At 47.1% G+C, this 11,390-nt stretch overlaps 1 pseudogene; it reads right to left on the reverse strand.

The window, feature by feature from the left end:
• Positions 1–1,794: 1,794 nt before the first annotated feature.
• Positions 1,795–2,394, reverse strand: LOC120999042 (annotated as a pseudogene).
• Positions 2,395–11,390: the final 8,996 nt, after the last annotated feature.

Below are 11,390 nucleotides of genomic sequence, written 5' to 3' on the forward strand. Positions count from 1 at the left end.
AGCCTGTGTGTGTGTGAGCACCTGCAGCAGGGTGTTGTGTGTGAGTCTGCGGTAAGGTGTGGGGGTCCTGTGTTTTCTCTGCGGTGCGGGGGGAGTGCTGCGATCTGTCTCCTCAGTGCAGAGTGTGATTAGACTGGCCGTGAGCTGCCCGACCCCCAGGAAGACCTGCAGAAGACCAGTGTGTGTAACTGATCAGATCTGAGGGCCCCAATGAAAACAAATCATTTACTGCCCCGTGTGGTCAAAGACTATTACCAGGGAGTCTGTATCCACAAGGGCGCACCGTCATCTTTATAGAAGACCGTACCAGTACTTCAGACAGTCTATTAGATTATATGTAATGTGATTAACTAGCCATGGGGACTGGGACATTTCAGTTCGCCCCTCAGTTTGGCGGGACAGGCATCTGGCATCTGTCTGCCTCCACAAAACAATCTGGAAGTGCCCCTCCCGAGACCAGGCTCTGGATCCGCCACTGGCCCCTATTAGGCAGACTATCAATAGATTTGGTTTTCAGTACCATGTCTATGCTGACGACACCCAACTGAAACAGAATATTTAAAAAACTGAGCTTGTTGTGTTTTCAACCTCTGATAACCTACCCAAACCTGATATCTCCATCTGTGTGTGGCACTACCATAACGCCTGGCCAGCACGGTTACTGTCTCAGTGTTATGTTTGACACTGATCTTTCCTTCACCCCCTATATTCAATCGCTTGCTTGCTCGTGCCACCTGCACCTCAAAAATATCTCTAGGATCCTCCCCTTTCTTACTGTGGAAACAACAAAAACTCTCATTGTTGCTCTGATTCATTCTTTTCTGGACTACTGCAACTCATTACAAATTGATATTCCCCTTTCTAAACTCTCCCCTCTCCAATCCATCCCGAATGCAGCCGCCAGGCTAATCTGTCTAACCACTATTCCGATGCTTTAGCCATGCGCCCATACAATATAGGATTCAATTTAAACTGCTCGTTCTCACCCACAAAGCTCTCCACAGTGCTGCACCCCCCTAACATCTCCTCTCTCATTTCTGTCTACCACCCTACCTGTTCTCTCCGTCCGGCCAATGACTTACAACTAACATCTACTATAATCAAACATCTCATTACCATCGTCAAGACATCTCCCAAGCTGCACCAGTTCTCTAGAATGCCCTACTCCAAGAAATTAGATTAATTTACAACATCCACCTAATGCTGCCAGTGTTATCCAATACATTCCAGAAGGGTTACAAAGCATCATAATTCAATATAATGCTATGTGATCCCCGGCAGCGCTGGGAGGTCAGGCCGGGAGCTGCATTGCGGACTCGCTGCGGGAGGAACACTCGTCTGCAAGGGGCCTTAGTTGGCATGGCCCGGGAGCAAGCCCTGTGCCCTCACCTGTCCTCAACCTGCCTCTTTCTTTTTCTGTTCCCAGAGCCAGAGAAGTATTGTATGCTGTGGGTTCAGCTCCACCATACAGTGAGGACGAGCTACTAGAAGACAGTCAGCAGCTACTGGCCAGCCAAGATGTGGAGGAGACATCCGCCGCTTCCTCCACTAGGCGGCAAGTAGTGATGAGGAGAGTGGTGTTGCGAGCGGTCAGGCTCCTGACCCATAGACCTTTGAGGAGGACATCAGTGATGTGCAGACAGTACTCGATGATGATGATATAGCTGATCGCGCTTTGGGCCGGGTGACGAAGGGGCTTAATTTTTTTTTTCTTTATATAATAATGTAATGTAAAATCCGGTGTCTCCATGATAAATCTGCAGCGTGGGGGCCCCGTGTGGCTTCTACACACTTCTACACACTTTCAAAATAATCCTTCAGCGGGGCGAATAGATGCCGGATGACCGGGATGCTCCATGACCTTCCCAGGAGCTTCTGTCGGGAGCAGTGGTTTATTTCTGAGACGTCCGTATAGTGCGAGGGAAATCCGAAGACCCTCTCCATCTCCGTGCACCACAGAATGTCCTCCTTGCCATCCATGATGACTGGGAACTTGTGATTTTTTCCCTGACGAAGAGACCAGGGACTGGTTGTTATGGTTTGAATATTGATGAACTTCGCGACTGTTCCGGGCTCCAAGCAATCTTGAAGCTTTGTCTTCTAATTATCTGTAGCTACTAGAGGCCTGTTCATACCAGGCAGGTTCCCCCAGAAGTATTTGGCTCGATGAGCAGCCGATACCGCACTTGCATCAATCTTGACAGGATTCGTCTCCAGGTGGAGAGAAATAGTTTTTTGGAATGCTTTCTCCATCGCAACCACGTTCTCGAATAACCAGAAGACTGGCCCATTCTCTCCTCTCTTAGGCAACACTTTATTGAGTGATCATGGAAAGTCAAAAAACTGTTGTCCACTGCCCTCATAAAGGCCTTTCTGGTGCGGGTTAACCACATATTGAATTATCAATTATCAGATTGAATTGTCCCCATTATTCAATCTGTTAAATTAAATTTAAAATATTAAATTGAACCAAAGCTTGATTAAAATTATAAGAAACTAAACTTAAATTCGCCAATATATTATCCCAATCTTCGAGGGACATTCCCGGACAATCAATTTGCCAAGCCTCTTGTCCCGGAGAACGTGTATTATTAAATCGTGTTGAACGTGCTCCAGTCCAAGTTACTGGTGCTGCAGTCCCTCCCTTTCCAAGTGGTGGACTCTGCACCTTTCAGAGAACTGATAGCTTGTACCAAGCCGAGGTGGAGAGTCCCAAGCAGTCATTTATTTGCCAAAAAGGCAGTACCAGCCCTGCATACATATGTAGAACAGAAGGTGGGCCAGTCCTTGAGCCTGTCGGTGTCTGCCAAAGTGCACGGCAGTGCCGACGTGTGGAGCTGTAACTACGGTCAGGGACAGTACATGTCCTTTGCAGGCCCACTGGGTGAATGTGGTTCCTGGACAGCCACACCAGCAACTTGGCGAGGTGACGCCGCTTCCGCCTCAACGTTCTCACGCCGTTGGTCCTGCGACAATGTCCGCCTCTGCCTCCTCATCCCCCACCGTGTCCTCAACCTCCACTGCAGGGACAATTCGCAGTGCCCCTCCAGCATACCACATGTGCAGGGCACGGCAGTTTCACGCTGTTCTGCATCTCGTTTGCTCCACAGACAGGATCAGTTTTTTGTGGGTTATTGTTCTGACGGATCAGAGCTAGGGCAAAATAATAAGTGATGTCAACACAAACTTACTGCTGACACCCTCTCCACTCTGTCGGGAGGCTCTACTTGTATAAGCGTTTAATAGAAAACGTTCTGTAGACATCTATGTGGAATCAGCTGTCAACGGTGTAAAAAGAGTGCACTTCTTCTTGCCGCTAACATCGACCTGTAAGGCTGAGTTCACATTTGAGTTATTTGGTCAGTTTTGGCCCCGTGACTGCCCAAATAAGTGAAGTGTGCAGTGATTCTAAGAGCGACGGCTGTCATCTGCATGTCATACGGACTCACAGTATTATTTCACTACCAAAGCAGACTCCCTATGGGTGTTACTGCAAGGCATAGTGTTCTACACCACTATGAAGGCTCTCTGCAGCCAGGAATTAGCAGTTTTTTTATGCGATTTGCCGCAAATAAATTTGCTCATCTCTATTTATGACCTCTCAGTAGTTTAGAGAATAAGTTTTAATAGACAGGCACAAAGTGGAAGTACCAGTCACACAGCTACAAATTGTGACAGAACAGCTCAATATTTTTTTTTATAAAGGCCAATTGAAATTTTTTTTTTTTGCCAAAATGGTTGTACATAGCCTTTAAGTTGCAACTGTGTTTGCCTGACTCCTTCCACCATCCTAGAGTAGGGGCCACACATACCACTCAAGGACCAAAATGATTTGTCTGTAATGTCTGTCCAACCTCCTCACATATAAATAGATGTTTTAGGATTGAATATGTTTGCAATTGGATCTATTTAAACTTTGTTTCAATACTGGATACCAAAATTTTGAGTTTAAACCTGAGTTGCATTATCTCCAGAGACAGACAGAACAACAGTTTCTAATGTTAACAATTTTTAATTGTTGCGTTAAAGCAAACTCTTGGCCATTAAGCAATAACGGCAGTACTACATCTTTGTATTACTCAAATCAAGGTTATTCAACCCTGGATAAAAGGTTTTGTAGACATAGTTACGATGGAAGATGAAGTTGAGTGAGTTGTTTGCTCAGGCAGACAGAGCATATTGTGGAAACAAATCTAGATAACAGCATTGGCAAACACACACATCAAACTTGGAGGCATAGCTACTGTAAATTGTCATGTCACCAATCAATCCTGCATAAGATAGGGAAAGAGATATTTCCATGCCAATGTGGAAAGTAGAAGATCAGCCCTACAAAATAATGTGTGAGGGATCACAGATAATGGGTTAAGGTATTAAGGGGTTTCTAGGATTTTGATATCGATGGCCTATCCCCAGGAAAGGCCATCAATACCAGACCGTTAGAGGTCCAACACCCCACACCCAAGCTGATCAGCTTTTGTCAGAACGGCATAGCTCCATCCATGATGCGGTGGATAGAGCTGCTAACGGCTGTAATTGACATGAATGCTACCATTACCAGCTCTGTTTACTACACTATGGACAGGGCTGTGTAGTTCCAGCCTCAGAGCTAGAAGCTAGCATCTATTTGGTAGAGGTGTGGAATGTCAGACCTTTGCTGATCTGATATTGATGACATATTCTCAGGCCATCAATATCAAAAGCATGGATGTAGTGTCCCACTAGGTAGGCGTGGGCACTACACCAGGGTCAATTGGTTTGCGTGTTACTTCTACTCACAAGGGACAGTGATCTTATATTTAACTATGCATTTAATGTATTTTTCTATGTATTTTTATATGCAATGTTGCCCCTGTATTATGTATAGCAGGCCTATTAGGGTGTAGTTAGACATCCTAGACACTAGAGGGAGATAGGGAGCCCCTAGTATAAATGTCCAGGCCCAGACAGGGAGGGGTGGTTCATAGTCAGGAGTCTGTGGAGACAGAAGTGAGAAGGCACCAGCCAGAGATATGCTGAGGGCCTCCTCCTGACATGCAGCTTGATAGCCCTGGCTGCTAGCTATGACCAGGAGGCTAGTGAAGAACCCTAGCCTGCCTGTAGATCAAGTGAGCCTCAGTTAGCTCAGAAGATACCCCAGTAGTAGGACAGGACCTCCTGGGAGAAACCTGCAGTTACCTTCAAGCCAAGCAGAGACAGTGCAACCAGCTAAGATAAGTAAGCTAATGGGCAGAGGAACTATAAAGTAAGAGCAAGAGTCAATACGGGAGGAAGATATAATTACCAAGGATTAAAGCCAGCATTTAGGCATCCGGGCCTTGGGATAGAAACCAGACAGGAGTTCTAAAGAACAGCGTACACTATTTCTGAGGAGAAGGTACAACCTGATTCTGAGTGTGTTGTTGATTACCTTCTGAGTATCTTGCACAGAATTATACCTGCCAGTATTTGAAATAAGCCTGCTTGTGAAGCTTGTGATATAAGGGACTGCATTACCATCTTGTTGTACAAAGTTGGACTGTTATAAGTAAAGCAACGTTTGGTTCACTATACCACCTGTGTACCTCACTTATTACTACTACAAATCGGTGTGCCACCGTTACAGGCACTGGCGTCACGAATCTCTTAAAGGGACCTTGCCCCAGGCACTCTAAATACCTGCAACATCCAGGGCACCTCACACAACATCAGGCCAGGTCTCTACATACAGAGTGTGCCCCAGAGGAACTTGTGTCTACCTCTCCTTCACTGCCGCATGCCTGCCCAGGGTTCTCCTTCAAACAGTAAGTAAACCTCGATTGCCCATAACCGTGACCTCACTTCGCAATACCCTGCAGGTCTGGCGTGCTGCATAAATTGGCGTCACGAACAGGATAACGAACATTCCTGTGCCATTGCGGATACAAGAACTGTGTGCTACTATATGCTTTAAAGTGACCAAGCCCTAAATGCTTTATTGAAAAATTGCTGGGCCAAAGGACTGTAATAATTTGCGGTGTGAAGATTGTATTGCATGGACTGTTTTACTGTTGTAAAGCCACCGCTTTCTGTCCGTGAATAGACAGCGTTTTGCTTAAAGATGGCCGCTTAGCTTGCTTGGATTTACTGCTGCGTCATCTTCATACTAAATTGGCGCCTTTTTGCTGAAAAGTGTGGGAAAGGCTATCTGTCGGCGCCACCGCCCTGTCTGGACATTTGCATGTCTGCAGAAATGGACTCCGCCTCCCCCATACTGGAGTACCTGGGGGGTGGCCTCCCAGAGCAATGGGAGGATCTGTCTTTAATTATTGGTGCCGCCCTGTCGCTCTCCAGAGAAGGAACGAGCATGTTGAAGAGTGAAGACTGCTCTGCTGGGATGTCCGCGCCTGATCTGTTGAAAATGGACTGCATTGGTGTAGAGCAAGAGGACGCTCCACCGGCCTACTCTCTGGGACCGGAGAGACCCGCCTGCCCGCCACCGAGGAAGCAACCGGAGAACTACTATGGCTCCTGGAGAGACTTTTTCCAGCCCTCATTCAAGTGGTCAGCATTGATGGCAGAAATACGGGAGGCCGCCATAAAGAAAACGACCAAGACAAAGATATACTATGAGGAACTGGCAAAGACCGTTCATGAGCGCCACACTGACACCCAACCCCGCCTGGAAAGGAGAAAGGGGTTGGTTGTGGCATTTGACAAGAACCGTGGCTACGGTTTTATCCAGGACTATACCACCGGCAGAGACTTATATGTAAATCGGAGGTCCGTCAAGCGGAGTTACCTCTCCGAATACATGCACAACCTCCGCGAAGGAGAAGAAGTGGAGTTCACCCCTGCCGAGGGCCTGCGAGGCCCATATGCCACTGCCGTGACCCGTCCCAAGAAAGAACCGGAGGACTGGGAAGATGATGAGGACTATACTGGCTGCGAGCGCGAACCAGCGCGCTCTCCAGAACCGGCCCATCATGCATTTCAAGAGCGGGGCTCTTTCATTGGCCCGAATGTATTCTGGCAACCGACGGTAGTGGAGAAGTGGGTGAGCCCATATCCGTCCCCTGAGCTGCCTCGCCGGGAGAAAACTATTAAAGAGATCGAGAACCTGGAAAGATTCCACGTGACCCTGGACAACATCCGAAAGGGTAAAAGACCAGATGCGTCACCTGAACCTGCAGCGGCTGAGCAGGATGCGACTCCCCTACCTGTACCAGCGGAAGCTCCGGAAGACAGCGATCCCGAGTCCGAGAGCCTGGATGACCAGATTGTCCGCCTGGAGGAACAGCTGCGAGGACTGCGCCGGCTTGCCACCGCCAGAATCCGGACGCCACCTAGGAAGGAAGAGGTCCGCCTTCAGTACTCGGACGTCACTGGGTCAGAGGTAAGGGTACCTGTCCCTACCAGCCGGCCACCTACTGCTGCGTTGAGGCCCCCAAGGAGGCCCTCTCACACTGTGACTTGCTGCGCAGAGCCAGTTATCCCAGAGCCCACCGGACTGCTTGCGGCGGTGGTACCTAGGCCAGCACAGCCTACAATAGTTATGCCTGGACCGATGCGGTCCCCAACTGTGATTACCCCTAGGCCTATGGGGCCAATACCTATTAGAGGTCCATTTATGTTGCAGCTGCTCCCCAATACCGTGTTGTGGGCACATCCGCCTGTTGATGCTTACTACAGGCCCCATCTGCAAGCAGAGCCAGGGAGCACCACTGTGATGTCCAGCGAATCTGACATGCCCCTGTGAATTGGCCTGCTAGGCCATTGATTTGATTTCTTTTGCCAAGGGATTACTTCAAAAGGATTTAACCCTTCCAGGACAGGAGTCCTTTGTTTTGGTCCTTTGTTGCTGCTGCCAGTTACCCACGGCTCAGTGGTATGGTCGCCCACTGAAATAAAAATTGCATCAAAGCCATGTTTGTTTACAGGACCTCTTGCCTGCTTCTACAATATCTCACCAAGTTGTGCCTATTTTTATGTTGCACCTTTAACCCTTTAACCCCCTTTTCAGGTTGATTAAGGGTATTGCAGCACTTATTTTATATATATGCCAATGGAATAATGTGGGCTATTTTTATGTGCTGTCATTTTATTGTGCAACTTAAATTTCAAGGAAATACGCCCAGGGATAGACTCAAATGCACATGAGCCTCTGAGATTTTGCTATTTTAAAGAAATGTGCCCAGAGATGGACTCCATTGTATGTGAGCCTTTGTGATCTTATACCTCTGCTGGACTGGAACACTTGCTCTAAATAAGAAAAGAACCTAGGTATGGACTCATGTTTGTTCTTTGAGCCTCCAAGAACTTTTAATTGTTCTACATTTTTCTACTGTTCTATTATGGACAATTTGCATTAAATATTATATGGACTATCCTGGTATTACTGATATGCTGCACCAGGTCACCGCCCCTGTTCCCTTACATTATCCTGAGAGAAGAGAACGACGCCCCTTTTCACCGTTACTTGCTCCTAAGCCAGTGGAACTGCCTGATGTATACATATTATGTATTTTGCAAATGTAGATGTATTTTCCTGCTTTGCCTTATTTCTCTTTTTCAGAGGTGCAGTATCCAGCTGGGCAGGGCCCCTTCATGTTGCGCCGAGGACGGGCAACGTCGTAGCGTGGGGGTATGTAGTGTCCCACTAGGTAGGCGTGGGCACTACACCAGGGTCAATTGGTTTGCGTGTTACTTCTACTCACAAGGGACAGTGATCTTATATTTAACTATGCATTTAATGTATTTTTCTATGTATTTTTATATGCAATGTTGCCCCTGTATTATGTATAGCAGGCCTATTAGGGTGTAGTTAGACATCCTAGACACTAGAGGGAGATAGGGAGCCCCTAGTATAAATGTCCAGGCCCAGACAGGGAGGTGTGGTTGATAGTCAGGAGTCTGTGGAGACAGAAGTGAGAAGGCACCAGCCAGAGATATGCTGAGGGCCTCCTCCTGACATACAGCTTGATAGCCCTGGCTGCTAGCTATGACCAGGAGGCTAGTGAAGAACCCTAGCCTGCCTGTAGATCAAGTGAGCCTCAGTTAGCTCAGAAGATACCCCAGTAGTAGGACAGGACCTCCTGGGAGAAACCTGCAGTTACCTTCAAGCCAAGCAGAGACAGTGCAACCAGCTAAGATAAGTAAGCTAATGGGCAGAGGAACTATAAAGTAAGAGCAAGAGTCAATACGGGAGGAAGATATAATTACCAAGGATTAAAGCCAGCATTTAGGCATCCGGGCCTTGGGATAGAAACCAGACAGGAGTTCTAAAGAACAGCGTACACTATTTCTGAGGAGAAGGTACAACCTGATTCTGAGTGTGTTGTTGATTACACTCTGAGTATCTTGCACAGAATTATACCTGCCAGTATTTGAAATAAGCCTGCTTGTGAAGCTTGTGATATAAGGGACTGCATTACCATCTTGTTGTACAAAGTTGGACTGTTATAAGTAAAGCAACGTTTGGTTCACTATACCACCTGTGTACCTCACTTATTACTACTACAAATCGGTGTGCCACCGTTACAGGCACTGGCGTCACGAATCTCTTAAAGGGACCTTGCCCCAGGCACTCTAAATACCTGCAACATCCAGGGCACCTCACACAACATCAGGCCAGGTCTCTACATACAGAGTGTGCCCCAGAGGAACTTGTGTCTACCTCTCCTTCACTGCCGCATGCCTGCCCAGGGTTCTCCTTCAAACAGTGAGTAACCCTCGATTGCCCATAACCGTGACCTCACTTCGCAATACCCTGCAGGTCTGGCGTGCTGCATGGACAACTCTTTAAAGGGCTTCTGTCACCCCCCAACCCCCAATTTTCAGTTTTTGACTTATTATATTTGTTAATGTAAGCAGATTCCATATATGCCCCTCTTACCTCGGGCTGTGCAGTAATTACAGTAAAAAACTTACTTTTATTATATGTAAATTTCTTCACTACCAGCAAGTTGGGCGGACGTGCTGGTAGCCGCCGCATCCTCTGTTTGAAAAAACGCCCCCTTCTCCACTTGATTGACAGGGCCAGCGAGTGCTCTCCTCCTCTCGCTGGCCCTGCCTGCAGCCTCAAATCCCAGTACCATCTCCCATCTCTCTTCCTGTTCTCTGCTGCTTTGCCATAGACAGTAGTGGTGAGCAGAAAGAGAGACGGTTACAGCATATGCGCACTGCGAGCTCTGTCTTCTCATACAGCTGATCGGCGGGGGTGCCCCTGATATTGATGACTTATCCATACGATAGGTCATCAATATTAAAAGCCTGGACAACCCCTTTAAGTTCTTTTAAGTTTATTTTTATAGATAATTCTAAATTGGACCCTCTTTACATGAAAGTTTAGAAAGCTATCCCCCCAGCAGCTTAACGTGCAGTTAAAGAGGACCTTTCACCGATTATTACACTATGAACTAACTATACAGACATGGAGAGCGGCGCCCGGGGATCTCACTGCACTTACTATTATCCCTGGGCGCCGCACCGTTCTCCTGCTATGCCCTCCGGTATCTCCGTTCAGTAAGTTATGGTAGGCGGAGTCTGCGCTTGTTCTTCTGTAGCGCTGGCCAATCGCATTGCAGAGCTCACAGCCTGGGAGAAAATAACCTCCCAGGCTGTGAGCTCTGCGCTGCGATTGGCCAGTGCTAGAGCAGAACAAGGGCAGACTCCGCCTACCATAACTTAGTGACTGGAATCTCCGCCTACTATAACTTAGTGAGCGGAGATACCGGAGCCTATACCAGGAGAACGGAGCGGCGCCCAGGGATAATAGTAAGTGCAGTGAGATCCCCGGGCGCCGCTCTCCATGTCTGTATAGTTAGTTCATAGTGTAATAATCAGTGAAAGGTCCTCTTTAAGTGGCCAAAAATCTAGTGACAGGTTCCCTTTAACATTACTAGTTTTATCTAAGCTACTTTAACTTTGGTCTTTCCTACACCTTTTAGTTTTGCTTCCAGCTCCAGGTATCAAAATGTATAAATTTCCATTGTACATATTTTCGGATTCCAAAATGTATTAGCAGAGAATATAACAAAGATCAAGCACCAAATAAAAAATTTGAACAAGAAAATATTAATATATTAGGCAGTAGAAGATAGGCAGGAAGGAAAAGGATGAGAGAGAGACAGAAGGCTGAAAGAGAGAAAGGAGGAGAAGAAAGAGGGGAGAAATAGTCCTATAGGCTACAGTCCACAGGCTTATTAGCTACGTCTGATTTAGTCCTGAGTGTATGTAAGTCAGACAGTGTTGCCGTACTTTCATAGATTTTGCCTCTTGGTCAAGTAACACACTGGTGAATTTCTCAATAAAGCGCATCTGTCAGCAGATTTGTACTCATGAAACTGGCTGACCTGTTGCATGTGCGCTTGGCAGCTGACGGCATCTGTGTTGGTTTCGAACGTCTGAGAAAAATTATGTTTTCATTTATG

Source organism: Bufo bufo, chromosome 4, assembly GCF_905171765.1.
Source record: "Bufo bufo chromosome 4, aBufBuf1.1, whole genome shotgun sequence".
Lineage (NCBI taxonomy): Eukaryota > Metazoa > Chordata > Amphibia > Anura > Bufonidae > Bufo > Bufo bufo.